The sequence below is a fragment of the Cibotium barometz genome, chromosome 9 (genome assembly GCF_041138505.1).
Source record: "Cibotium barometz isolate CiBa-2024 chromosome 9, ASM4113850v1, whole genome shotgun sequence".
Lineage (NCBI taxonomy): Eukaryota > Viridiplantae > Streptophyta > Polypodiopsida > Cyatheales > Cibotiaceae > Cibotium > Cibotium barometz.
In genome coordinates this window covers 18,163,669-18,189,522 of record NC_141054.1, presented here as the reverse complement: position 1 = coordinate 18,189,522, position 25,854 = coordinate 18,163,669, and the positions used below count along the sequence as shown (strand labels likewise).

At 38.0% G+C, this 25,854-nt stretch overlaps 1 pseudogene; it reads left to right on the top strand.

Moving 5' to 3' along the window:
- Positions 1 to 19,355: 19,355 nt before the first annotated feature.
- Positions 19,356 to 19,985, top strand: LOC147635308 (uncharacterized; annotated as a pseudogene).
- Positions 19,986 to 25,854: the final 5,869 nt, after the last annotated feature.

Below are 25,854 nucleotides of genomic sequence, written 5' to 3'. Positions count from 1 at the left end.
CAACAAGGCAACTGTTGGCTACTTCTTATTGCTCCAACTCATAGCAGCACTCCCAAATAAGAACATAAAACTATTGGTAAATCTCATATCTACAACAATACCATCCGAATGAGCATCTGTGTACCCATGTAGTTATATCTCTATACCAATCTCATAGAAAAGTTCATAATCAACTGTGGACTTTATGTACCTAAGAATATGTCTAGCCACATTCAAGTGTGGTTTCCTAGGGGTTTGCATAAACTGACTCACAATTCCAACAACATAACTCAAGTTTGGCCTTGTAATGGTCATGAATATCAAGTCACAGCAGCACTCCCAAATGAGAACATAAAACCACTGGTAGATCTCTTATTTGTAACACTACTAGCCTAATAAGCATCTATGTACCCATGTAGCTATATCTCTGTACCAACCTCATAGAAAATTTCATAATCAACTGTGAAATTTACGTATGGTCTCAGAATCCATCTAGCCACATCCAAATGTGGCTTCCTAGGGGTTTGCATAAACTAACTCACAAGTCCAACAATATAGCTCAAGTTTGGCCTAGTAATGGTTATGTAGATCAACCTACCCACTATGCGCCTATATGTAGTGGGGTCCTCTAAAAGCTCATCTTTATTTGCAGAAAGCTTTGTGTTCTACTCCAATGGCACTGAAATAGGCTTACAACTAGCCATACCATACTTGGACAACATGTCCAAGCCATATTTTCTCTGTAATAACAAAATTCCATAAGGTGATCTCACTACCTCTATGCCCAAAAAATATCGCAGCTCACCCAAATCCTTCATCTCAAACTTTTGCTACAAAAGCCTCTTGACATCATGTATGTCAACATCACTATCACTAGTGATAATCAAGTCATCCACATGATTACTAATAATACGATCCCTCTATCTGTCTTTTTCACATAAAGTGAAAAATCTACATTGGATATATAAAATCCAATGGTAACAAGATACTCCCCGATCTTGTTTGACCATGCTCAGGGTGCCTACTTGAAGACATACAAGGCATTGCGTAACTTGCACACAAAGTCTGGGTGTGCATCACTCTCATAACCTAGTGACTAGCATCATGTAAAATTCTTCTTGCAAATCACCATCAAGAAGGCATTCCTTACATCCATCTGATGTAAATACAAACTCTTTGTTCCAGCCATAGCAATGACAGCCCTCATGGTTGCCATTCTTGCAACTGGGTCGTAGTCAATGCCATAAGTCTATGCATAACCTTTTGCCACCAATCTTTCCTTATAGTTGCTCACTGAACCATCAGTTTTATGCTTGACTTTAAACACCCACTTTTATCCGATTGCCTTCTTTTCCTAACTCCCATGTTGCATTTGTATCCGATGTGATGAGATGTGAATATGGGTAGATACGAGTGGATGAGATCTAATGAGGATAAATGAGGAAAGATGCGATGAGATGGAAAATGATGTGATTGGATGAGAATGGGAATACATATGAAATGGATGAGATCTAATGAGGATAAATGAGGAAAGATGCGATGAGATGGAAAATGATGTGATTGGATGAGAATGGGAATACATATGAAATGGATGTGGATTAATTAATGTGGATTGATGTGAAACAATGTGGAAAGACAAGAGTTTATTATAGAAACTGTATTTATGACCTATTTTTAAGTGACTGTTTTATGTCAAGAATGCTGGAGAAGCATTTTGATCGTCTTGTGAATGAGATCGTGGAGATCTAATTTGATAAAGTTGCAATAGCTGACGGAGAGTCAACGGAGGATATCTCGCATAGCAAGGTCGCCAAGGTCTTGACCAACCTCGGTTCGATTTAAAGCTTCCAGTATGGTGGATGAGGGACCAAGGAAGCGGCCTATGAGTGAAGTGCTAGGTCACCTGTGAAGGATCCTAGAGGGTGTTGACCATAAGGTGCTCGGGCTCTAGGTCGCCAAAGATACCCACACGTGCGTCACGGGGAAGATATTGGAACAAGGAGTAAGAGTTGTTTTCTAAAAACGGGCATGGATCTGGTTGATTGACCTTGCTGGTCCTCAACGGATGAGTCCATGGCTCTTTTATATGGAGATGTTGGTTGATCTTGTTGATCTTTAACAGAGACTCCATCTTGATTTTATAAGTGAATATATTGTTGGGTACTATGAGCTAGGAACTATCGAAAAGGCCCCTGAGGGACAGGTGGTGAGCGTTCTGGTTGCCAATGATGCCATAGGTACACCGGTGAGGAATGATTGGAAATTAGGATTCAACCACATATTTTGGACGATTATGATCAGTGACACTATGGTTTCATTAAAGGATTGTTTTAAAGATAATTGAACTTGTGAAAAAAAATTAATTTCATATTGGGTATGTAAGTGGTGTGACTGGCGTTAAATTTGCATGAATTTCCGGCTAGGGGGCCTGGGAACTCTTTCCCTGGTATGCGGGACAAAACCTAACCAAATTTTTAATTGGATCCTATCACTACAGTGGTTGGGCGGTGGGCTAACCCATGGGACTGATGGATCCGTAAAATGAGACTCAATTTTGTTGTAGTACGATAGATGAAGTAAATCCTAGATAGTAATTGTTCTATGGAAAAGAATCAACGTCTATGCCTCTCGATGGGGAAAAAAGCGTTGATCTCTATGATCCAAGTGCAAGTTTCTTCCTTGATCTGACCAAGCGACTTACAAGTTTTGTTGGATCAGTTTGGTCATTAATGACCTTGAATGCGTTAGAGCCAAAAATATGGAGGAATCGCCCGTGCTTTTTGGGCGAGGGAGGTTTTTCCAGTTCAACTGAGGGATTAGTCTCTTGTTCGGATATCCATGGGCGAGGCCCCGAGTGAGGGACCCTGCACACCGGGCAAGGAGTGCTACTTTCGTTGCTAGCACCCCCGAATCTGTTGTGTGGAGGGTTACGGATCTTTCAGACTGGGTATGTCCAATTCCCTTTCCCTTGTTGGCGCGTTTCGTGGATACATTGTATCCTTGACCCCATTAGCCCTTAGCTTGGCTTCATGAAGCCATTGGCATTCTTCTACTAAGGCCTTTGTGTCTTTGAAATTTCTTATCTCCATGTCGGCATTAGGATACTCACCAAATCCTTTAGGAGTTTATGGTTTCTCCCTTTTCTCCTCTAGGTCCGGCCCTTTGTGGTTGATCCTTTGATCCCCCTCTTCTCTTGATTGGATGGATCCGGTGTTGATCATATCTTTTTGGATCCATCTTGGATTGTGACCCTTGTGTCACCCTTATCCACTTTTTTCACTCCTCCTACGGCCAGTTCTGGAAATAGTCACATCTCAGTTCTTCCCCTTATCTCCTAATTGGGCTTGGGCTCGTGTCAAAACATTAAGTGGTGTAATATTTCCATGTTGCACACTAATGATTTAGATGGTGGTTTGATTAGTAGTGGAAGTTGAACCGCTTATGCGATATGGACAATCCTTGATCAGATGATCAATACCACATTTAGTACAAGTGAGTATTGGCATATCATTGGGCGTAGTAGCAGTCACTTGTTGGGGTTGGTGCATATGAACCATATTCTTGTTTGGGCACTCAGCGATTTAACGCAGGCGCCCTGTAGCCAAAAAATTAGAGTAGTCCTCTCCTTATGTTTGAGTTCATGTCCTTGCCCTTCCAGTGTACCGTGTGGTTTGAAACATAGGTACTGGTGTGTTATTTTGTAGGATGTAGAATATTGGTGTGACCTCAGTAGCTTCTTCATAGTACTCTCCGCCGCTAAGTTATACTTCATGCACCATATCAATATCTTTAGATGGCTCTTCAATCAGTAATTGGTTGATCTTAGCCTATGATGGTTGTGGTGGTAGAGGTGAAGCATCTTGTACCGAGAATACCCCCTAGGTAAATAGGAAGAGTTGGGTTGTCTTGTAGCAGCAGTGATCTGTCCAAGTGGTGCAAGTAAAGCCAATGGAGCTCTAGGTGCTGGTAGCTATGCAAAAGTTTGGAATCTTGGATATCTGCACATTGAAGTGTCACAATTCTCTAATTTTACACAGTGTGCACAATAGAGTAATGGCCTTGCTCTTAATTGTGGACATTCGGTGGTAGTGTGATTCAATCTGCACATAGAGCACCACACCAATTCCTTGTGGAGGTAAAGATGGTTATGCCCATGCCCAGATGTTTCTTTTTCCTCCTTTACCTTCAATTTCTGATGGTCGGGTTAGTAACAGATAATCATGCATCTTGTGGTCTCTAACCCCTCTCCGGAAGCAAGGCAATAACTGATCGTCAGTTAACCTCTCCCCTAGTTTGCACCTTGAATTTCAGTGCTTACGTCGAGAGACATAGTCTCTCATCGACTCCATTTCCTTTTGTTTGATATTGTGCAGCTGTGCCACATGGTCCATCTATCACCACTTCTGGCAAAGGTGGGCACAAACACATTCTTGAGTTGTGTGAAGTTAACCTTATCCTCGGCTTTGAGGATTCAGAACCTCTGATGAACTTTCCCTTCCAGGGTCAGTGAGAAAGCATGAATCATTGTCACATCACTGACAAGTCCGCAGGTTTTGCATGTGGACTCAAAAATCTCTATATGTTGGATAGGGTCTCCATCCCCAGAGAATTTTCGGACGAGTTTAGAAATGATATATGGCTTCATCTAGGATGGTCGGGATTCTAAAGCAGTCCCTTGTTCCCTAGCCATTCTTTAGCCCATCTCTGCAGCCATATTTAACAAATCCATCCTTGTGGCTGCATTAAGATCAATGGTTGTATCCACCCTTGGTCTTTGAGGAATTGCTCGCCCCCTTCCTAGCCTCGTCCTCTTCCTGTTGAGAGGGGGGGAGAGACAAGACAAGAGACACCACATACGCTCTACAAGAATGAATCATATTAGTCACAAGTCACATATGTATAGGCAAGACCTAGAGTGAGTTAGGGCTAGCTATATATAGCTCCAACACCCCCACTCAAATAAAGGTCTCCATCTCGGAGTAAAAAAACCCTTGGGAGCACAAGGGAAAAACGTGAGCTCCTACATATAAATGTACAATGCCACCTGAAAGTCCATGTGCCATGTGCTTCAATATACAAATGACAAAGAATAAATGTGCCTTATGTGAAGTAATGTGTGAAGGTCCTAAAGTCTATAGGCTATGTACAAGTCTAGACAAAATTGACATGACGTGAGATGTGCTTATCTCCAAAAAGAGAGACCGCCGCAACTCCAAGTTCTGATCACAAAAGTGTAAACCGAGCTTCATGGAGTCCTTTGGTGAGAATGTCTGCAATCATTTGATCAGTTGGACAATGTTCTACCAATATTGCTCCTTTCCTTACTTCATGTCGAGCATAGTGATAATGAACTGCAATATGCTTGGACGTGCTATGTTGCACGTAGTCCTTAGCTAGACTAATAGCACTTTGGTTGTCACACCTAAGAGGAGTGCTTGAGGAAGGAGAATGACCAATATCGGCAAGCAATTGTCGAAGCCAAACCAATTCACGAGCTGCTAAAGATGTAGCTACATATTCAAACTCTGTAGTAGAAACTGCAATACAGCGTTGTTTCTTGCTAGCCCAAGATACCAAACAACCATTGATAAAGAAGTGTGAGATCCCTGTCCCTACCGCGCAACAATTTCAGGGGTGCTAGTAGCGGAAGTAGCACTTCTTGCACGGGGCAGGGTCCCACACTCGGGGCCTTGCCCACAGATATCCGGACAAGAGACTAATCCATCGGGTTTTCCAAAACCGAACCCGAAAAAACTTCCTTTGCCTAGAAAGCACATGCAATTCCACCAGGATAACTTTTCCCTAACGTAGTCAAAAGCCTTAACTAACTGAGCTCATCTGACCGAACCCGTAAGTCCCATAGTCAGATCAAGGAAAAAGACTGTACGTGGATCATAGAGACCAACACTTTTTTCCTCATTGAGAGGAACAGCTGTTGATTCTTTTCCATAGAACAATTTTTGTGCGGGATTTACTTCATCTATCGAACTAAATAGAAATTGAGTCTCGATTTACGGATCCATCAGTCCAGCCAACCACCCAACCACTGTAGTGATGGGATCCAATTAGGAATTTGGCTAGGTTTTGTCTCGGGTACCAGGGAAAAGAGTTCCCAGTCTCCCTAGCCGGATTTTCAAGCAAATTTAACTCCAATCACACCACTTACACACCCAATATGAAATTACCTTTTTCCTAGATTCAAATGTATTTAATCCAGTCATTTAATGAAATCATAGTGTTACTGATCATAAACTTCCAAGTATCCGATTGAATCTTAATTTGCAATCATTTCTTCATCGGAGTATCTATGGCATCATTGGCAACCAGAACGCTCACCACCTGTTCACTCAGGGGCCTTTTCTATAGTTCCTAGCTCATAGTACCCGGCAGATAATCACTTATAAAAATCAAGATGGAATCCTCACAGCAAGATCAACCACCAACAGATCCATATAAGAGAGCTATGGACTCATCAATTGAGGACCAACAAGGTCAATCAACCAGATCCATACTCGGTTTCAGAAAACAACTCTTACCCCTTGATTCAATATCTTCCACGACGCACGTGTGGGTACCTTCGGCGACCCAGAGCCTGAGCACCGTATGGTCAGCACCCTCTAGGATCCTTCGCAGGTCACGTAGCGCTTCACTCATAGGCTGCTTCCTTGGTCCCTCATCCATCGTACCGGAAGCTCACCATTTAAATCGAACCGAGGCTGGTCAAGACCTCGGCCGACCTTGCTATGCGAGATGTCCTCCATTGACTCTTCGTCTCAGCAATTGCAACTTTATCAGTTAGGTCTCCAACGACCTTAATCACAAGACGGTCAAAATGCTTCCCCAACATTCTTGACATAAAACAATCATTTACAAATAGGTCACAAATATAGTTTCTATATTGAACTCTCGTCTTTCCACATTATCCCTCTTCATCAGTCCACATTACTTATTCCACATTCCATTCATATGTCACGTACTCATTCTCATCCAATCACATCATTTTCCATCTCATCACCTCAGATTCACATCACATATCACATATTCACATCCCAATTCACATGTCATCACATCTCATCCATTCACTCATATCGACGACACATCATTTCACATACACATTCGCATTCATTATTCTACATACACATCCACATTCGTACATCCACATCATACATCCAATTCCACATCCGCATTCATACATACACATCCATATCCACATCCATACATCCACATTCATATATCCACATCCACATCCACATTCATACATCAATATCCACATCCATACATCCATTTCCACATCCACATCCATATGCATACATCCATTTCCACATCCACATTCATACATCCACATCTACATTCCATATCTACATCTATACATCCACATCCATACCCGCATCCATACATCCACATTCACATTCACATCCATACATCCATATCCACATTCCACATTCATACATCCACATCCACATTCACATTCATACATCCATTTTCACATCCTCATTCATATATCCACATCCACATACATACTTCCATACATCCACATCCACATCCATACATCCACATCCACATCCACATCCATACATCCATTTTCACATCCACATTCATACATCCATTTTCACATCCTCATTCATACATCCACATCCACATACATACATCCATACATCCACATCCATACATCCACATCCACATCCATACATCCACATCCACATCCACATCCACACATCCACACATCCACATCTACATCCATACATCCATTTTCACATCCACATTCATATCTCCACATCCACATACATACATCCACATCCGCATCTACATCCATACATCCACATCCACTTACATCTATCTGATTCCTATTACATCTTATCACATCTATTTATAGAATGTAGGAGAATTCGAATTTTTTGATATAAAGATTCTTTACGCATCTAATTAGGCATAAAGACAACTTTAGTAGGAATAACACTTTTATAAAAATCCTTTTATGCATCTATTTAGGCATAAGTTCAATTTTAAGGAAAATAACACTTTTGAATTAAAAATAAACCTTTTATGCATTTTACTATGCATAAATTCCATTTTATTGAGAATAACACTTTCAAAATAAAAATAAATCTTTTATGCATTTTACTATGCATAAATTCCATTTAATGAGAATAACACTTTCAAAATAAAAGTAAATCTTTTATGCATCTAACTATGCATAAATTCAAAATTGATGAGAATAACACTTTTGGATTAAAATAAATTCTTTATGCATCTTTCCATGCATAAATCCAATTTAGTAGGAATCACACTTTTAGAATAAAAGAATTTCTCTTATGCATCTAATTTATGTATAAATTCCATTTGTGATGAAAATCACACTTTTGATATAAAAAAATATCTTTTATGCATACAAATCATTTATGATGAAAATCACTCTTTTAATATAAAAGAGTTTCTTTTATGCATCTATTTATGCATAAAAATCATTTATGATGAGAATCACACTTTTTAATATAAAAAATATCTTTTATGCATATGTTTATGCATACAAATCATTTATGATGAAAATCACTCTTTTAATATGAAAGAATTTCTTTTATGCATCTATTTATGCATAAAAATCATTTATGATGAAAATCACTCTTTTATAATCAAAATAACAATTTCAATATACTTCCTTCTATGCATGGAATTTAATTTTAAAGAAAGTAATACTTTTTTAATAAAATATTTTTAGTATGCATTTTCTTATACCTAGGATGAAAATGAACACTTTAAGAATACATATACGATGGGAATTACTCTTTTTAAATAAAAAAATTTAAAACTTATTTTTCACAATTTTAAAAATTTTTGCCATAACCTCCTTTGTATGGCTGATCATTTTTCAATTTTTAATTCTCTAAAATTAATTGGAAGTTCACCAAGAGTATTTAAATCATTCTAATGTAAACATTTTCTACTTATCAAAGCGAAAAAACTTGATTTTATCCATTAATCATTCATCTAGGATAAAGAATGGTTGGATTTACTAAAGAAGAGAGGGGAATGCCTTTTTTCAATGAGGCATAACATCATAATCATTTTAGAGAAGACAAAAATCATAAAAACGATAAAATGAAATAGAAAAGAGAAGAATCTCCCACTTACAAGGAGAATTTGAGAGCTTTCCTTTGGCTTGATGGTTTGAGGGATCTACTCTTGTTTGAAACAAGAGTGACCACCAATCTTTAGAAGAGGGAAGGTCAAAAACTAATGAATTATGAGTAAATTCACAGTTTTTGGCTCTTGGGAGAAGCAGGGTAATGGTGCAAAAAATACTATTAAGCTTCAACAAAGGGAGAGGCTTCTATTTATAAGAAAAAGTGAGCCTCTAACCAAGCAAAATGATTCTAGAATTTTCCAGATCAGTTTGGTTAATTTTTGACCATTTTTAGGTTAGTTTAGCTCACTTTTTGGATCTAGTTGAAACAGGAGAGAGGAGAGATAAAAATATCTCATTATTTGGGAGTTTAAAACTCTCCCCCACATGTGAAATAGGCACCTCCTTAATGAGGGGAATTCCCCCATACTGAGGTGTCAAAAATGCATCATTTCTTCTAAATATCTCTCTTTTTTAACTAATAACCTTCTCCTTAGTCAACTCTTCATCTTATGTGAGTATTTACTAATTTTTGGGGGGATTTTCTTTATTTCTTCCATTTATCTCCTCCACACATTTGGATGAATCTTATTGGCCCATAGGAACCTTAATTGAAAATTTCGAAAAGATCTTGACCCTCAGGATAAGGCCTCTTGAACAGATTATACTTGATTTCTAATGCACTTTCTGAAAATCTTTTTGAACTTTTGTTTCGGGGGAACTTATTTTAATAAGAAGAGATATTTTTCCATCCAAAAATATTTAAAAACTGATTTATCACTCTCTAGAAGATTTTCTCTATAGACCAAAACTGGTAGAAACAAGATCTTTTATATTTCCGAAGAGGGATTTGACTACAGGGGAAGATACTGGACATCCTGAGAGACTGGGGAGGAATCTTACAAGAAGCAATTACCACTAGTGGATCGCATGGACAAGTTAGAGTTTGCCCAATCAGCATCTGAATAACCCAAAAGATTAACAGAAGTTGATGAAGATATGTCTTCTTGAAGTTGATGAAGATATGTCTTCTTGATGGCGATATACAAGTTGATGAAGATATGTCTTCTTGAAGTTGATGAAGATATGTCTTCTTGACGGCGATATACAAGTTCGAAATCTGCAGTGCCCTTCAAGTATTTCAAAACACATTTAGCTTGAGACCAATGTCTTGTAGATGGAGAGGACAAGTATTGTCCTCTCCATCTACAAGTATTGTCCTAACAGATTTGTTGCAAACAGAATATCAAGACAAGTGCTGCATGCCCACAAATTAAAGACAACCAACAAGATTAGCATAGGGTTGATTTAAAGCTAATGATTCAGCCTCAATATTTGCAGAAGTATTCCTAGTAGAGCTTGCAAGACAAGGAGTGTTTGCCGAATGTGTAGTAGCCAATCCAAACTTTTGAACAATATCTTAGATAAACTTTGTTTGACGAAGAAGCAAAATACCATTGTGACGATACCTTTGAACTTGAATACCAAGGCATGAATGGATTTTGCCAAGATCCACCATATCAAAGGCTGAGGATAAAACCTTTTTTACTTGTTGCATGAAAGATAGATTATTAGACACAAGTATAGTGTCATCAACATAAAGGGCCAATATCACAAAATGGTTATCCACATTGTGCTTGATATAAAGATTTGGATTAGAAAAGCAAGAAACAAACCCCTGAGATGTGAGAAATTGATCAATCTTGATGTTCCATGATCGTGACGCTTGTTTTAGTCCTTACAAAGCATGGTGGAGTTGGCATACAAGATGTTCCTTTTCGGGAATTGTAAATCCTTTAGGTTGATCCATATATATTTCCTCCTTTAAGTCTCCATCAAGAAAAGCCGTCTTAACATCCATTTGATGTATTTCCAAATCAAACTGAGTTGCAAAAGCTAGTAGTACTCGAATGCTTGTACTACGAACTACGGGTGAAAAAGTGTCATGGTAGTCAATCCCTGTGCAATTTGTGAGTATCCCTTTGCAACTAAACGAGCTTTGAATTTATCAAAGGATCCATCTGCCTTTGTTTTAGTCTTGTAATCCCACTTACATTTGATAAGAGTACGATCAGAAGGTAGATTGGTGAGAACCCATGTACCTTTTGAGATCAAAGACTCATATTCAGCTTCCATGCCTTCCTTCCATTGTTCCTTTTGTGAAGAGGACATCTTCACAAATAGCCAATACGTGATTAAAGGTTTCAAGATCATCATCATATACATGATTTGCACTGTGCTCAAGTTTTTATAGGAAGATCAACATAGATATCAAGATCTGTAGCAGTCTCCTTTGAAACCGTAGGATGAACATCAATAGACTTGTCTCCAATATCCATCAAAAGAGTGTCCTTTGAAACCGTAGAATGAACATCAATAGACTTGTCTCCAATATCCATCAAAAGAGTGTTGTCATCATGCAAATCATCTCTCCGTCAGCTGTTGCAACTTTATCAGTTAGGTCACCATGACCTCATTCACAAGGTGGTCAAAATGCTTTCCCAGCATTTTTTGATATAAAATAGTCATTTAAAAACAGGTCATAAATACAGTTCCTATAATGAACTCTCATCTTTCACATTGTTTCACATCCGTCCACATTACTTAATCCATATCCAATTCATATGTATACCCATTCTCATCCAATCACATCATTTTTTCACATTGTTTCACATCCGTCCACATTACTTAATTCATATCCAATTCATATGTATACCCATTCTCATCCAATCACATCATTTTTTCCATCTCATCACATCTTTCCTCATTTATTCTCATCACATCTCTTCTACTCGCACCATCAATCCATATTCACATCCCATCACACCTCATTCATTTAACATCTGTCTCAATTTATATCACATCTCATCTCATTCATTTCACATCTCATCTCATTCATTCTTATCCCGATTCACATCACATCACATCTCATTCATTCACATCCCATATCATACATTTACATCCAATTCGCATGACATCAGATCTCATTCATTCATTCACATCCCGATTCACATCACATCACATCTCATTCATTCACATCCCGATTCACATCACATCACATCCTTTCACATACACATCCACATCCATTCTTCCACACCCACATCCACATCCATACATCCATACGTCCACATCCATTCTTCCATATACACATCCACATCCATTCTTCCACATACACATCCACATCCATACATCCACATACACATCCACATCCATACATCCACATCCACATACACATCCACATCCACATCCATACATCCACATCCACATACACATCCACATCCACATCCATACATCCACATCCATTCTTCCACATATAGATCCAGTTCCACACATCCACATCCATTCTTCCACATACACATCCACATCCATACATCCACATACACATCCACATCCATACATCCATATCCACATACACATCCACATCCATTCTTCCACATACATATCCACATTCATTCTTCCACATACACATCCCCATTCATACTTCCACATACACATTCACATCCATACATCCACATCCACATACACATCCGCATCCATACATCCACATACACATCGACTTCCACATCCATGTACTTCCCATCTCACCCTTTCACGTATCCTCTTATCTCATTATTCACATCCACATCCATTTCATTACATCACATCCTATTTTCATCTTATCTGATTCATTCACATCCTATCGCATCCCATACACATCTTATCACATCCATTCACATGCTATTCCCATTTAATAGCTTTTTCTAATTTGATACCGATTAATAGGACTTTTTCTAAGTTTCTACCAATTGTTCGGCCTAATCAAAGGTTCTTTTTCTCGACGACTATTTCCATATTCTTTCTCAATTCCTCAATCGAATTATATTCAATATTTCTCTTTTGAATAAAAGAATTCATGGGATTTGTAGAAATCAATTCTACCCATATTTTCACTTTTGGTAAATAATCATAAATTGAATTATACTAAAATTTTCTCTCCTTCCCATTTAATTTCTTGGATCTCAATTACCATGGGAATTCCTCTTTTTGCATTGATTATTTGCATTCCAATGTCATGGGTGTAAGATCCCTGTTCCCACCGCGCAACGAATTCGGGGTACTAGCAGCGGAAGTAGCACTTCTTGCACGAGGCAGGGTCCCACACTCGGGGCCTCGTCCACACGGATATCCGGACAAAAGACTAATCCGTCGGTTTTTCCAAAACCGAACCCGGAAAAACTTCCCTTATCCGGAAAGTACGGGCGATTCCTCCAAGAAAGCACGGGCGATTCCTCCAAGATAACTTTTTACTCTAACGTAGTCAAGACCATTAGTGATCAAACTGATCCGACTGCACCTATAAAGATACTCGGTCAGATCAAGGAAGAAACTTGCACTTGGATCATTGGGATCAACGCTTTTTCCCCCATGAAGAGGCGCAGCCGTTGATTCCTATCTATAGAACAATTACTATCCGGGACTTACTTCATCTATCGTAATAACAGAAATTGAGTCTCGATTTACGGATCCATCAGTCCAGCCTAACCCCATCCGATCCCATGGGTTAGCCAACCGCCCAACCACTGTAGTGATGGGATCCAATTTGGAATTTGGTTAGGTTTTGTCCCGGGTACCAAGGAAAAGAGTTCCAAGGCCCCCTAGCCGGAAGTTCATGCAAACATAAAACTAGCCACACCACTTACACACCCAATATGAAATTGCCTTTTTCTTAGCATCAGCTAACTTTAAAACAATCCTTTAATGAAACCATAGTACCACTGATCACAATCTTCCAAATTATCCGGTTGATTCTTAATTTCCCATCATTCCTTCATCAGAGTATCTATGGCATCATTGGCAACTAGAACGCTCACCACCTGTCCACTCAGGGGCCTTTTCAATAGTTCCTAGCCCATAATACTCGGTAATATAATCACTTATAAAAATCAAGATGGACTCTCGTTGAAGATCAGCAAGATCAACCAACAGATCCATAAAAAGAGCCATGGACTCATCCATTGAAGACCAGCAAGGTCAATCAACCAGATCCATGCCCGGTTTCAGAAAACAACTCTTACTCCTTGTTCCAATATCTTCCTCGACGCACGTGTGGGTATCCTAGGTGACCCAGAGCCCAAGCACCGTATGGTCAGCACCCTCTAGGATCCTTCGCAGGTGACCTAGCGCTTCACTCATAGGCCGCTTTCTTGGTCCCTCATCCATCGTACCGAAAGCTCGCCATTTTAATCGAACCGAGGCTGGTCAAGACCTCGGCCCACCTTGCTACGCGAGACGTCCCCGATTGACTCTCCGTCAGCAGTTGCAACTTTATCAGTTAGGTCTCCACAACCTTAATCACAAGACGGTCAAAATGCTTCCCCAGCATTCTTGATAAAATAGCCATTTACAATAGCATTTATAAACAGTTTACGAATATAAGAAAAGGTTCATCACAGGAGCTCCAGCTAAGGGTTTCATATCTCAACTCCAAGTATACTACAAGTGCAAACACTAATTGGGTTCTTTTATATTGTTTATCCTAGTGTAAATACTAATGATTATGAATTTTTGTTGTTTTTAGTAGTAAGGATATGTGAAGTTTCTCCACTTTGCCTTTACAATAGCAATGGTGACCATTTACAACCATCTCATTGGCCAGTTCAAAATGGTGAAGTCTTTTACATTAATGAGGTTTCCTTTATGGTTAATAACTCAGCAATTGTGGGTGTTGGTCAAGGGCTATTCATCCAATCAAGTGTTCCTTTTGGCCAAGCTTTGCTGCACTACTGTGGATCTAAATTTCTTCATGATCAATGGAATTTATTGTGTTCCATGCACCCCAGATCAAGGATGTACTCCATTATGGAGGACCCAACAATTGACATTGAAGAGGATCGAGTCTATATAGCGGGTGATGTTAGAGATAGAATTGTGGTAGGTTACATAAAGAGTTGTAGGGGTTCCAATGAGAAAGGAAACGTGAGATACGTGTTTTATCCATATTTGCCATCTTGGCATAAACTCACATGTCAATCAATAACCTTGAATATGGATACGTTTATGTTGAATCTATATGTAACCTCAAGGCAAGAGATGAGCTCTTTGCCAACTACGAGTTTTGATTGCAATGTGTTATCAGTATTAAGTTTCCATAATTTGTCATTATATTTCATTCAATCTATTTTTTTAAATGAGCATTGGTCCTTTATAGTTATGGAAATTTGTAAGTGTCATTGTTAAGGCATTATCTTCAATAATTGGTCTATCTACAACTGTATTTTTATGAGTGTTGGTCTTGTATAGTCATGGCAATTTGTAAGTATCATTGCTAAGGCCTTATCTTTAACGAACATTTATTTTTATTAGATTAGCATAGCATATTTTCTATCTCCATTATTATTTTTGGCTAACTTAACAAATATTGGTAATTATATGAATGGACATAAGGATGTCATCAAGTTGACACACTCAATGATGAGTAATGTTAATGGATGTAATGTTGAGTTCATGGAAGTGAAGATAATTGTGGATGAGGGATATTGGTAGCTATATAAATAGACATAAGGATGTCATCAAGTTGACACACTCAATGATTGAGTAATGTTCGGGGATATAATGTTGAGTACATGGATATGAAGATATTTGTGAAATTTGAATTTGGAGTAAGACATGCTATCCTTGCAAAGGGTTTGTCGTTAATTGATGACTTTGATGAATTAATGAAAGTCATTTTCTATATTTTTTTGATATATTATTAAGGCAAAATGATGACTGTGATCACAAAATTCGTGGTATATAATGTTGATTTTAAATAAAGCATTCCTATGAGATTGCTCTTAAATATAATATAGTTTGAGTATTGTAAGCCTCACTATCACAAATATGCACTTTGGAGAAAAGAAGTTATTACATTTTATTGACCTATTATTGACCTATTATTGGCTAATTTGTCCTAAACATATGAAAATGGGATTTTTCCAAATTTCTTAATATAGACTTAGGTCCCTTCTATATGTGTAAGAGATGTTGATTATAGAGCTTTTAAGTTACTTTGTGGAAGACTTGTGTCAAGCCTCATTTATGTTTGTTTCACTTTTGTTTATGCATGCTTAGCAGTACCAAGCAATAATGCATTTACTTTATGTTGATGATTATTATTGCTATAAGTAGGATCTATCCTTTGTGTTAAGAGAGCTCTCATATATCCCATTGGTGAGTATTTCTCACAGCCTTTTGTATTGTGACAGCTAGGATGCTTGTTGGGATCATGTATGACATCTTGGACTTCTTTGTAGATAGTCATTGGCATTGTTTAATGTGTTGTGACTATGGCTGCAAACACCGCTCACTTTATGTAGATATGTGTTCTCACCCATTGAAAATGTGAGAAATTTGTAGAAATCGGGATTCCACACAAAGAAATCCTTGAAGCTTGGCGGGGAGGATGACAAGAAATCAAGAGGTCTTGAAAATTTGATAAACTAAAAAAAAAAGCAATCCCCTACTCCCTTAATTTCTTCCCCTTCCAAAGAAGGGTGACATTCTTGTGGATTTTGTTTTTGAGACCAGTAAATATATATATAAATCAGCAAAAAAAGCTTTTTACATCAAACTGACACCAGAAGTCAACATCATATCCCTGCCCTTACATCTCTAATCACTTTTGTTTAGCAATTCACATAACAGATTCCATCTATCCTCCTCCAATACAAAAGAGGAGGATAGATGTGCATTGTTGTTGTAAAGTTATCCTTGTAGTTCCTTGATTTCTGAAGTAGGAGACCCGCCCAAAAAAACCTCCTGTTTTTGTGTATCAAACTTTATAAAAATCAATGGAAAATCATAAAATAGGCCCGGCCTGGCCGTTAACGAAGCACACATGGAAACCACACTGGGCAAAAGTGTTAATAAAGACATCTTGTAAGGGTGGCATACCTTAGTAGGGTAGCTACAACTCACGACTCTTTTGTTGCTCATCACCACGATACTTGATCAAGACTCTTTCATTGCTCACGACACTTGTTCTTCCACATTCTTTCATACATTAGGGGAAGGTTGAGGTCTATAGGGGCCCTTTAAGATGCCATGTGATTAAAAGGTTATTAAGAAAAAGGGCCAATCATGTGATGCCATGTATACAAAAATGTTGGGTGATTAAAGGTGGTCAAAAGATTCTCTAGAAGATGCCTTTTTATACTTTTCATTCCCAAAAAGTGGGGGAAAAAGTTTTTGAAATTTCGGACATCCATAACTTCTACATATGAGCTCAAAATTTGTCGGAGATTAGAGATCCAGAATCTACTCGCTGAGCTCTTTCCATAGATATGTCACATGATATGGTTTTGCCCACTCAATTTTAAATTCAATTTTGACGGGAAACTTTGAAATTCAAACTTCTAGCCATTTGAAGAATAAGAAGGTATCTAAAGTCAAAGAAACTTAACATTTTAACAAAAAGTCATTAAAATCATAATATGGCAGCTTAAAGGGCCCCTATAGACCTCAACCTTCCCCTAATGCACATTTTCTATACAAGCATATAAGCAGGGTTGATTTTTGACAGGTAAGGTTGCCCTTTGAAATTCCTAGATTTTGGATATTTTGGTCATTTCCATGTAATTTTTTTATGTTCAACCCTTATTTTTGGATTTTGGATTTTTTGGTCATTTTTATGTAATTTTTTACGTTCAACCCTTATTTTTGCCCTTCAAATACGTGCGAAAACCCCAAAAACGTGCACAATGCCTATCAAAAATCAACCCTGCATAGAAGCAATGCATGCTTTGAACATGAATTCAATAATACGATATTTTGTCAATAGCAATGTAAAGTCTCTTTATCTATATTCAAATCTATAAATCTACCTACATATTTAACTACCTATCTATCTTATAGTTCTTTATTTATCTAATTTGTGTATACTTACTTATCTACCAATCTACCTATGTACACGTATTCATAAATCCTATAAATTTATAAAATATATAAATGTATCTATTCACCTACATACATACCTATCTACTAGTATACCTATCTTAGTAGTCAGTTATCTATCTACCTACCTACATGTATACTTGCGTGAAAGCACATATAGGTGGCCGTGAAAGGAATGCTAAGGAAATCAGTTTTTGGCGCTTAAAAGTAGGCTTTGAAGAGGACTAAAAAGTCCAAATTTTATAAATTTGAGCTCCTGGTCACACTAGTAATTGAATGGCAATTTGGCAAAGGTTAGTTTCCACACATGAATGCAACTTGCTGAAAGTAGACCTAGCGTGGCCCTCCTCTCTCACTCTCTCTTTAGCAAACAGTTAGTCTGACACACATGAATGCAACTTATTGCAAGTAGACCTATCTCTCTCTCTTTCTTTCTGTGAGTGAGCTATGCTAAAGGTCTCTCTTGGTGCCTCTCTCTCTCTCTCTCTCTCTCTCTGTGTCTCTGTCTCTCTCTCTCTCAGCGAGCTATGCTACAGGTCTAGACTCTTCCCACATGAATGAAGGTCTCTCTTCCTACAGTCCCTAGAGTTTTTCATCTCTTGCTACATCTCTCTCTCTCTCTCTCTCTCTCTCTCTCTCTCTCTCTCTCTCTCTCTTTCTGTGAGCAAGATATGCTATAGGTGTCTAGACTCTTCCCCCAAATGAATGAAGGTCTCTCTTCCTATAGTCTCTCTCTAGAGCTTTTCATCTCTTACTATAGGTCTCTCTTCCCACATGAATAAAGGTCTCTCTTCCTATAGTCTCTAGAGATTTTCATCTCTCATCATAGATCTTCTATGCAGGTCATTTGGAATATTTGATTACAAGTATATGATTCAATAGTACTTTATCATTACTAGAAGTATCATCATGTAGGTATGAAACTCTACACTTACTTACTCTGAGAAGTAGCAAAAGCACCATACGACAAGTCTTAAACACTACTGAAAAGCACTTCATCACTACTAGAAAGTATGAAAAATGATTTTCATGTTGCAAGAAAAGTACTGTTGAAAAGTACAACACTACTAAAGTCCTTCAAAGTACTACAACAATGGTGCAAATTGAAGAAATGGCTAGTAGCTCAATTCAATAGTACTTTATCATTGCTAGAAACATCATCATGAAGGTATGAACTTTATACTTGCTTACTCTGAGAAGTAACCTAATCACCGCATGACAGTTCTTTAGCACTACTGAAAAGCACTTCATCACTTCTAGAAAGTACTAAAAATGGTCTTTATGTTGTAGGAAAAGTAGTGCTGAACAGTACAACACTATTGAGGTCCTTGAAAGTACTACAACAATGGTGCAAATTGAAGAAATGGCTAACATCTCAATATCCTTGAATATAGAAGCTGAAATTGAAGCCAATATGAATAGTAGGAAATCATTAAGAGAATAATGGGCTCTTCAAAATAAAAAGCAACGAGCGAGAATGATGAACATTGTGACTGAAAGGAATACTATGGTGGTAGATGAACGAAAGAAACGAAAGATATGCCAATCTATGGTACAACACTTTAATAAATTAACAATGGAGATGGAATCAAGTACTAGAAAGGAAATCTTTGAAAAACTTCTTTGACATCCTTGGTTTGAGAGCATGCAGTCTCGCCACAATCAAAGAAATTGGAATTGGCTATTCTAAGAAACATTTGCAATACTTTAAATCATGTTAAGGTACCAAGATCTTCATATGAGTTTTTCATGAAGAAGTGAGCTCTCTTGATGTTGGTGAATGGTAAAAGCGGGGAGAAAATTACTGACATGAGCATTCCACAAGATGCCAGCTTATGGGATCCGCAAGAAAAAATTATATTTAGCCAAGCATCAGTTAACAGTGGCAAACAAAGCTAATGATCATTGCCTGTATCCACATGTCATAGACATGATGGGCGGAAAACCCACATCACTCAAGGTGTCAAAGACATAGCATTTCAATTTTGGATGGATGAGACAAGGGTTCCCCCTAACAAAAAGGATGCTTGTAGTAAAAGACTAGCTAGATGTTCATAGGTGAAACATCGAATCCATCTTCTTGAGGTGCCTCACATGAGTCATGGGTAATTTAAAAGCTTATTTAAATTCGTCTAGATATTGGTTGGTATATCTAACACATTATAACTTAGTTCCTGGTTGAACTTTATTTAAGGTTCAAAGGAAAGCACACAAATATTCAAATTTCATAACGTTGTTTCGAGTCTTTGAAAGCCTTATTTTTCTTAAAGTTGAGGGATGGTTACACCTGTTGTTTTATTCTACATTTACGGATGATTTTTCTGAATGAGGTAGTAAATTACATACGAGGTCAGAAATTTACAATCCATGGGATTTTTTACACTTATAACTGCACTGTATGCCTTCAATCTGATGGAAATACCAACAAAAGATGCCTTGCATCAAAAAATACAAGCAAGAGTATCACAACTCTTTGGGACTCTATACTCTTCGCCTCGCAATGCCTCTAGGAAGTAGCTTCCATAGGTACAAATGCATAATGGGAACATGTGATGTATGTGGTGTAAGGAAAATGCAAATCTGTCCAAGAGAAGTTGATGAGTAGAGTATGCAAGTATCTGTTAAGGTCTTTAAAAATATAGTGGATATTGCTGGATTGGAAAATAAAGGCAAGAAGAGCACTATCAAAGACATTGTCTAGAAGAAAATGCTACCTAGAGATCTTTTACAGGTGTTACCACCAAGATCACTTGAGAAAGTTTATCATTCATAATTTCATATTGAGGTTATCAATTGGTGGAATCGGTTGTCTTGTAGTAGTAGAAGGTAATTCATCCATGTCATCATCCTCTTCTAGCTCTAGCATGAGAGCTATCGATGCATCATGATCATACTCAGCTTGAATCTCTTCTTCTTCTGGATTATCTCTAGTGTCCGTTTCTTGTTCAAGATGTATTTGCTCAATAAGTACACCTTCATGCGATCTTAATCCCATGTGAGCCTCACCTATTTCCTCAACTCATTAGAATATTTCAGAGGTCATTTGGAGGGCCTTTTAGAAGAGAGAGAAAATAGAAGTAGACCAATCAGCAAGCGGGCAATATAACGTTGAAAAATAGCTATATTCAAATAAAAAATTTAAAAACTTTAACTTATAATAAAAAAACCATCATATTCATTTATATTCTTTTTTGGAGAAGGTGACTAACAATAGCAATAAACATGCCTTTTCATCTAAAAAGTAATGCTTTCTTGGAGAATTTGACTGACAATAGCAATAAAGAGGCTTGACCAAGTACGAAGCATATATTTTCTTTTGACGCAAGAGAGGGATAACTTTGAGTGTTCTCTTCGTTCCTTGATCTTCTTCTTCTTGTCTTGCTCTTCTCATCGTCATGTCTTCTTCTTCTCTTTCTGTTCCTTTTTTCCCAAAATAGCTACAACACACCAATGCTCGGAAAAAGTTGTTTCCCAACACCCCTATAAATTAGATAGCCATTTTGAGCTATAAAAGAGAGAGCAAAAACAATCAAGCCAAAATATGTGGCAATCAGCTATGTGATTACATCAAATAGCCATTTAAATCTATACAAGGGAGAGAAAGAAAAATAAAAGCACTAATATGTGCCAAATGGCTATTTGGCACATATTAGTGCTTTTAAATCAAATAGCCATTTAAATCTATACAAGGGAGAGAAAGAAAAATAAAAGCCACTAATATGTGCCAAATGGCTATGATAGCCATTTGGATCCATACAAGAGAGAGCAAGGAGAATCAAAGCACCAACGTGCTTGAAATGGCTATAATAGCCATTTGGAGCCATACAAGGGAGAGCAAGGAGAATCAAAGCACCAATGTGCTTGAAATGGCTATGATAGCCATTTGGAGCGATATAAGGGAGAGAAAGGAGAATGAAAACACATATGCGCACTAAATGGCTATGATGTTAAAATGTAACAGGGGCAAAATGTAATGGCGGAAAAACTTCCCGGGAGGTCACCCATATGAGTATTGGCACCAAACAAGTGCACTTAACTACAAGGTTCCACAAATTGATCTAGCCATCCAAACCCTAGAATCTTAAAGTGCTAAAGGCCTCCAATCTATCTAATTTGAGGTAAACTTACAAGTAGGCACCCGTTTCCAACATCCCCTCTTGGTGACAACTTGTCCACTTAAGAAAAATGCTGAAATTTGCTAATTTTAGTTATAAATACCGACAAATGGGTTAGTTTTCATTCACAAAACTAGTTTGAGCTATAAAAGAGAGAGCAAAAACAATCAAAATTATGTGGCAATCAGCTATGTGATTACATCAAATAGCCATTTAAATCTATACAAGGGAGAGAAAGGAAAATCAAAGCACTAATATGTGCTAAATGGCTATGATAGCTATTTGGAGCCATAAAAGGGAGAGCAAGGAGAATCAAAGCACCAATGTGCTTGAAATGGCTATGATAGCCATTTGGAGCCATACAGTAAGGAGAATCAAAGCACCAATGTGCTTGAAATGGCTATGATAGCCATTTGGAGCGATATAAGGGAGAGAAAGGAGAATGAAAACACCTATGTGTTCTAAATGGCTATGATGTTAAAATGTAATGAGGGGAAAACTTCCTAGGAGGTCACCCATCCGAATATTGTCACTACACGCGTGCACTTAACTACAAGGTTCCACAAATTGATCTAGCCATCCAAACCCTATAATCTTAAGGTGCTAAAGGCCTCCAATCTATCTTATTTGAGGTAATCTTACAAGTAGGTATCCCTTTCCAACATCCCCTCGTGGTGCTAACTTGTCCACTACTTAAGAATATGCGCCAAATGGCTATGAGTGTGCATGTGTGAGTTTTTGGATTTAAATATATCTATAAGCTTACTAGAGTAGATAAAGCAATAAACTCACAGCAAACATGAGTTTAGTTTAGCAAAATAAACCTTCGATTTACACATGTGTGAGTACTGTTCAACACATGTTATCATCCAATTGAACCTCAAAAATTGATTCGTTGGGCATGTCTTTCGAGACCGGACACGTGTAAGGTGATATGCCGATCGTACGGTTGACATTTAACGTTCAGCCAAAAATAAAAACTACTAATTTATTTCAAATCTAGTTTCTAGTGTTAGCAGAGAGAGAGAAAAAGGGAGATCAAGAGAGAGAGAGAGAGAGAGACTGCAGTTCTTTCTCTCTCTTTCTCTCTCTCTCTCTCTCTCTCACACACACACACACACACATGCACCATCTCATAGATACATATATGCACATAAAGACCGTATTAGGTAAAGTGGGAAAAATCCCATTCCCACATTGAAAAATTTAATGCATTTAATCTAGAATCTACCTTTTTCAACCTATAAAAAATTTAAAAATGGTTTGCTTTATCAAGTGATGCTAGATCGGACCTAGCTTGATCTTAGAAATAGAAAGGTTTCAAGATTTTTTAGATCCACCACTTGTACATTTTACAATTGAAGAGGATTTTTAGATCCACCACTTGGCCATTCTACAGTCCATAAGACCAAGATCAGATTCTACCATTTGGTCAATCTAGACCCCCAATTAAAAACAATGGTACAAGAGATTGTATATTGAGAGTCCCCTTAGAGTAGGATGCACTCTTCAATTTAAGACTTCATTGTAATGAACAAGACTAAATGAACAAGAATTTTAAAAATTGACATGGTGAAGGTATTCTTATATACACAACCACTACAAATTAACATTATTAAGGATAGAAAGAGTCTCCTTGGAGTAGGATGCACTTTGTCAAAATTACGATTATAAGATTTCATTTTGATGAAGCTTATTGTACTAAAGAAATAATAAAACTTTTGCATTAACAACCAAAAGATAAAAGGATAAAAGGAGTCCCCTTAAAGTAGGATGCACTTTGTGGATGCATAAGAGGATTCTCCTTAGACTAGGATGAACTCCATCTAGTATAAGCCGTAACACTCCATCATTACCCTGACGATATAATCTCCCTCAGATTAACTTGAATGGTCGCCATAGGTCCACATTAGGACCCGCTAGTTGTATCTGCCCACTTGTCAAAATTTCTAAGATGGGTTCAGACCATTTAGGAGCTGTCTCTACAAGGAAAAGTGTTGAATCTAACATATCATCATCCACATCCACAGGAGCTTCTCCAGAGGTGATTTGAGACAAATGATCTGCCCTTAGATGAGTTGTTCCTTTTCGGACTGCCACTTCAAAATCAAACTCAAGAAGGATGACAAACCACCTCACAATCCTTCTAGTTGCACAGGGCTAATTTACCAAATATAGCAGTGCTTGATGGTCCACAAAAAATATAAATTTGTTTGCCAAAAGGTAATGGCAAAATTTTTTCACTGCATATATCATGGACAAACCTTCTCTTTCTGGTGTGGTATAATTCTTCTCAGCATTGTTCAACTGTCGACTAGCATATGAGATTGGGAAATCCTTATTATGTTCTCCCGATTGAGCCAAAATACATCCAATTGCAAAGTTTGAAGCATCAATATGGACATGAAAGATTTGGTTCCAATCTGGTGCCCGTAAGATGGGTGCAGTCAGTAATGCTTGCTTCAACTTTTCAAAGGATTCCTCACACTCATCAGTCCAATTAAACTTTACAAGAAGAGCATATAATGGTCTGGCTAGGACAGCGTACATGTAGATGAATCGACGATAATAGCCACAATGTCCCATGAATATTTGTACCCCTTTAGGGTTGATAGGCCGAGGTAATGAGACAATGACATCAATTTTATCCATATCTGTTGAAATCCCATTGCGAGAAACAATATGGCCCAAAATTTTCCCTTGTCTTACCATGAATTTGCACTTATCAGGATTCAAGCATATACGATAAACTTGACACTTTTGAAACACGAGTCTGAGGTGTTCTATATGATCATCACGCTCTTGTGAGTGAACACATAAATCATCCATGAAGATCTCAGGAAATTGCCTAAGGTACTCCTTGAATACATGACTCATTAACCGCTGAAAGGTTGCTGGTGCATTTGTTAGACCAAATGGCATAATACGAGAGGCAAAGATGCCATCTTCAGTAGCAAACGCTGTCTTGTGTTGATCCTTTGGATCAATTGACACTTGATTGTAACCGGAGAATCCATCCAAGAAACTATATGCCTTTTTCCCTGCAACTCGTTCCAAAACATGATCCGTGATTGGAAGTGGGTAATGATCACGTACAGTAGCTGCTCAAAGTTTTCCATTTTTCTTGGGCACCACTACAATAGGGGAGACCCATTCAGTGTGTTCAATTTCATAGATAAATTCTGCCTCTAAGAGCTTGTCTATTTCTTCTTTTATCTTTCGTGCAAAATTCTCATTGTAAGTATAAGGACGTTGCTTGGAAGGCTTTGCATCCTCTTGCAATGGAATTGTATGCTGACATATACTTGGATCAACTCCTTTGAGGTCTTTATAACTCCAAGCAAAAACATCGCGATACTCCTTTATTGTTTGAATTAATAACTTCTTCTCATCTAAGGACAAGTCTGTGTGGCAATCCACACATAGCGAGGCTCTTCTCCTGGCTTAGCGATATCAATTTTTTTTGCATCTTCTGGACCATCATATGAAACCCCTGGCATGCTTGGCTTTTGTCGCATGGGCTGTTGAAGAACAATCTTCCGATCTTGAAGAGTGTACTGTGTGAAGTTGGGGGGAACATTGAGACCTTGTTCTTGTCCACTTGAGTCATCACTAATTGAAGACCATGCGGTTTTGAGCTCTCCTTTGCAATCTTGTATCAGATTTTTTGTTCAACCGTTATCTTTGCACCTCCGACACTCTCTTTTGAATCGGTTTGAGACTTGAGTT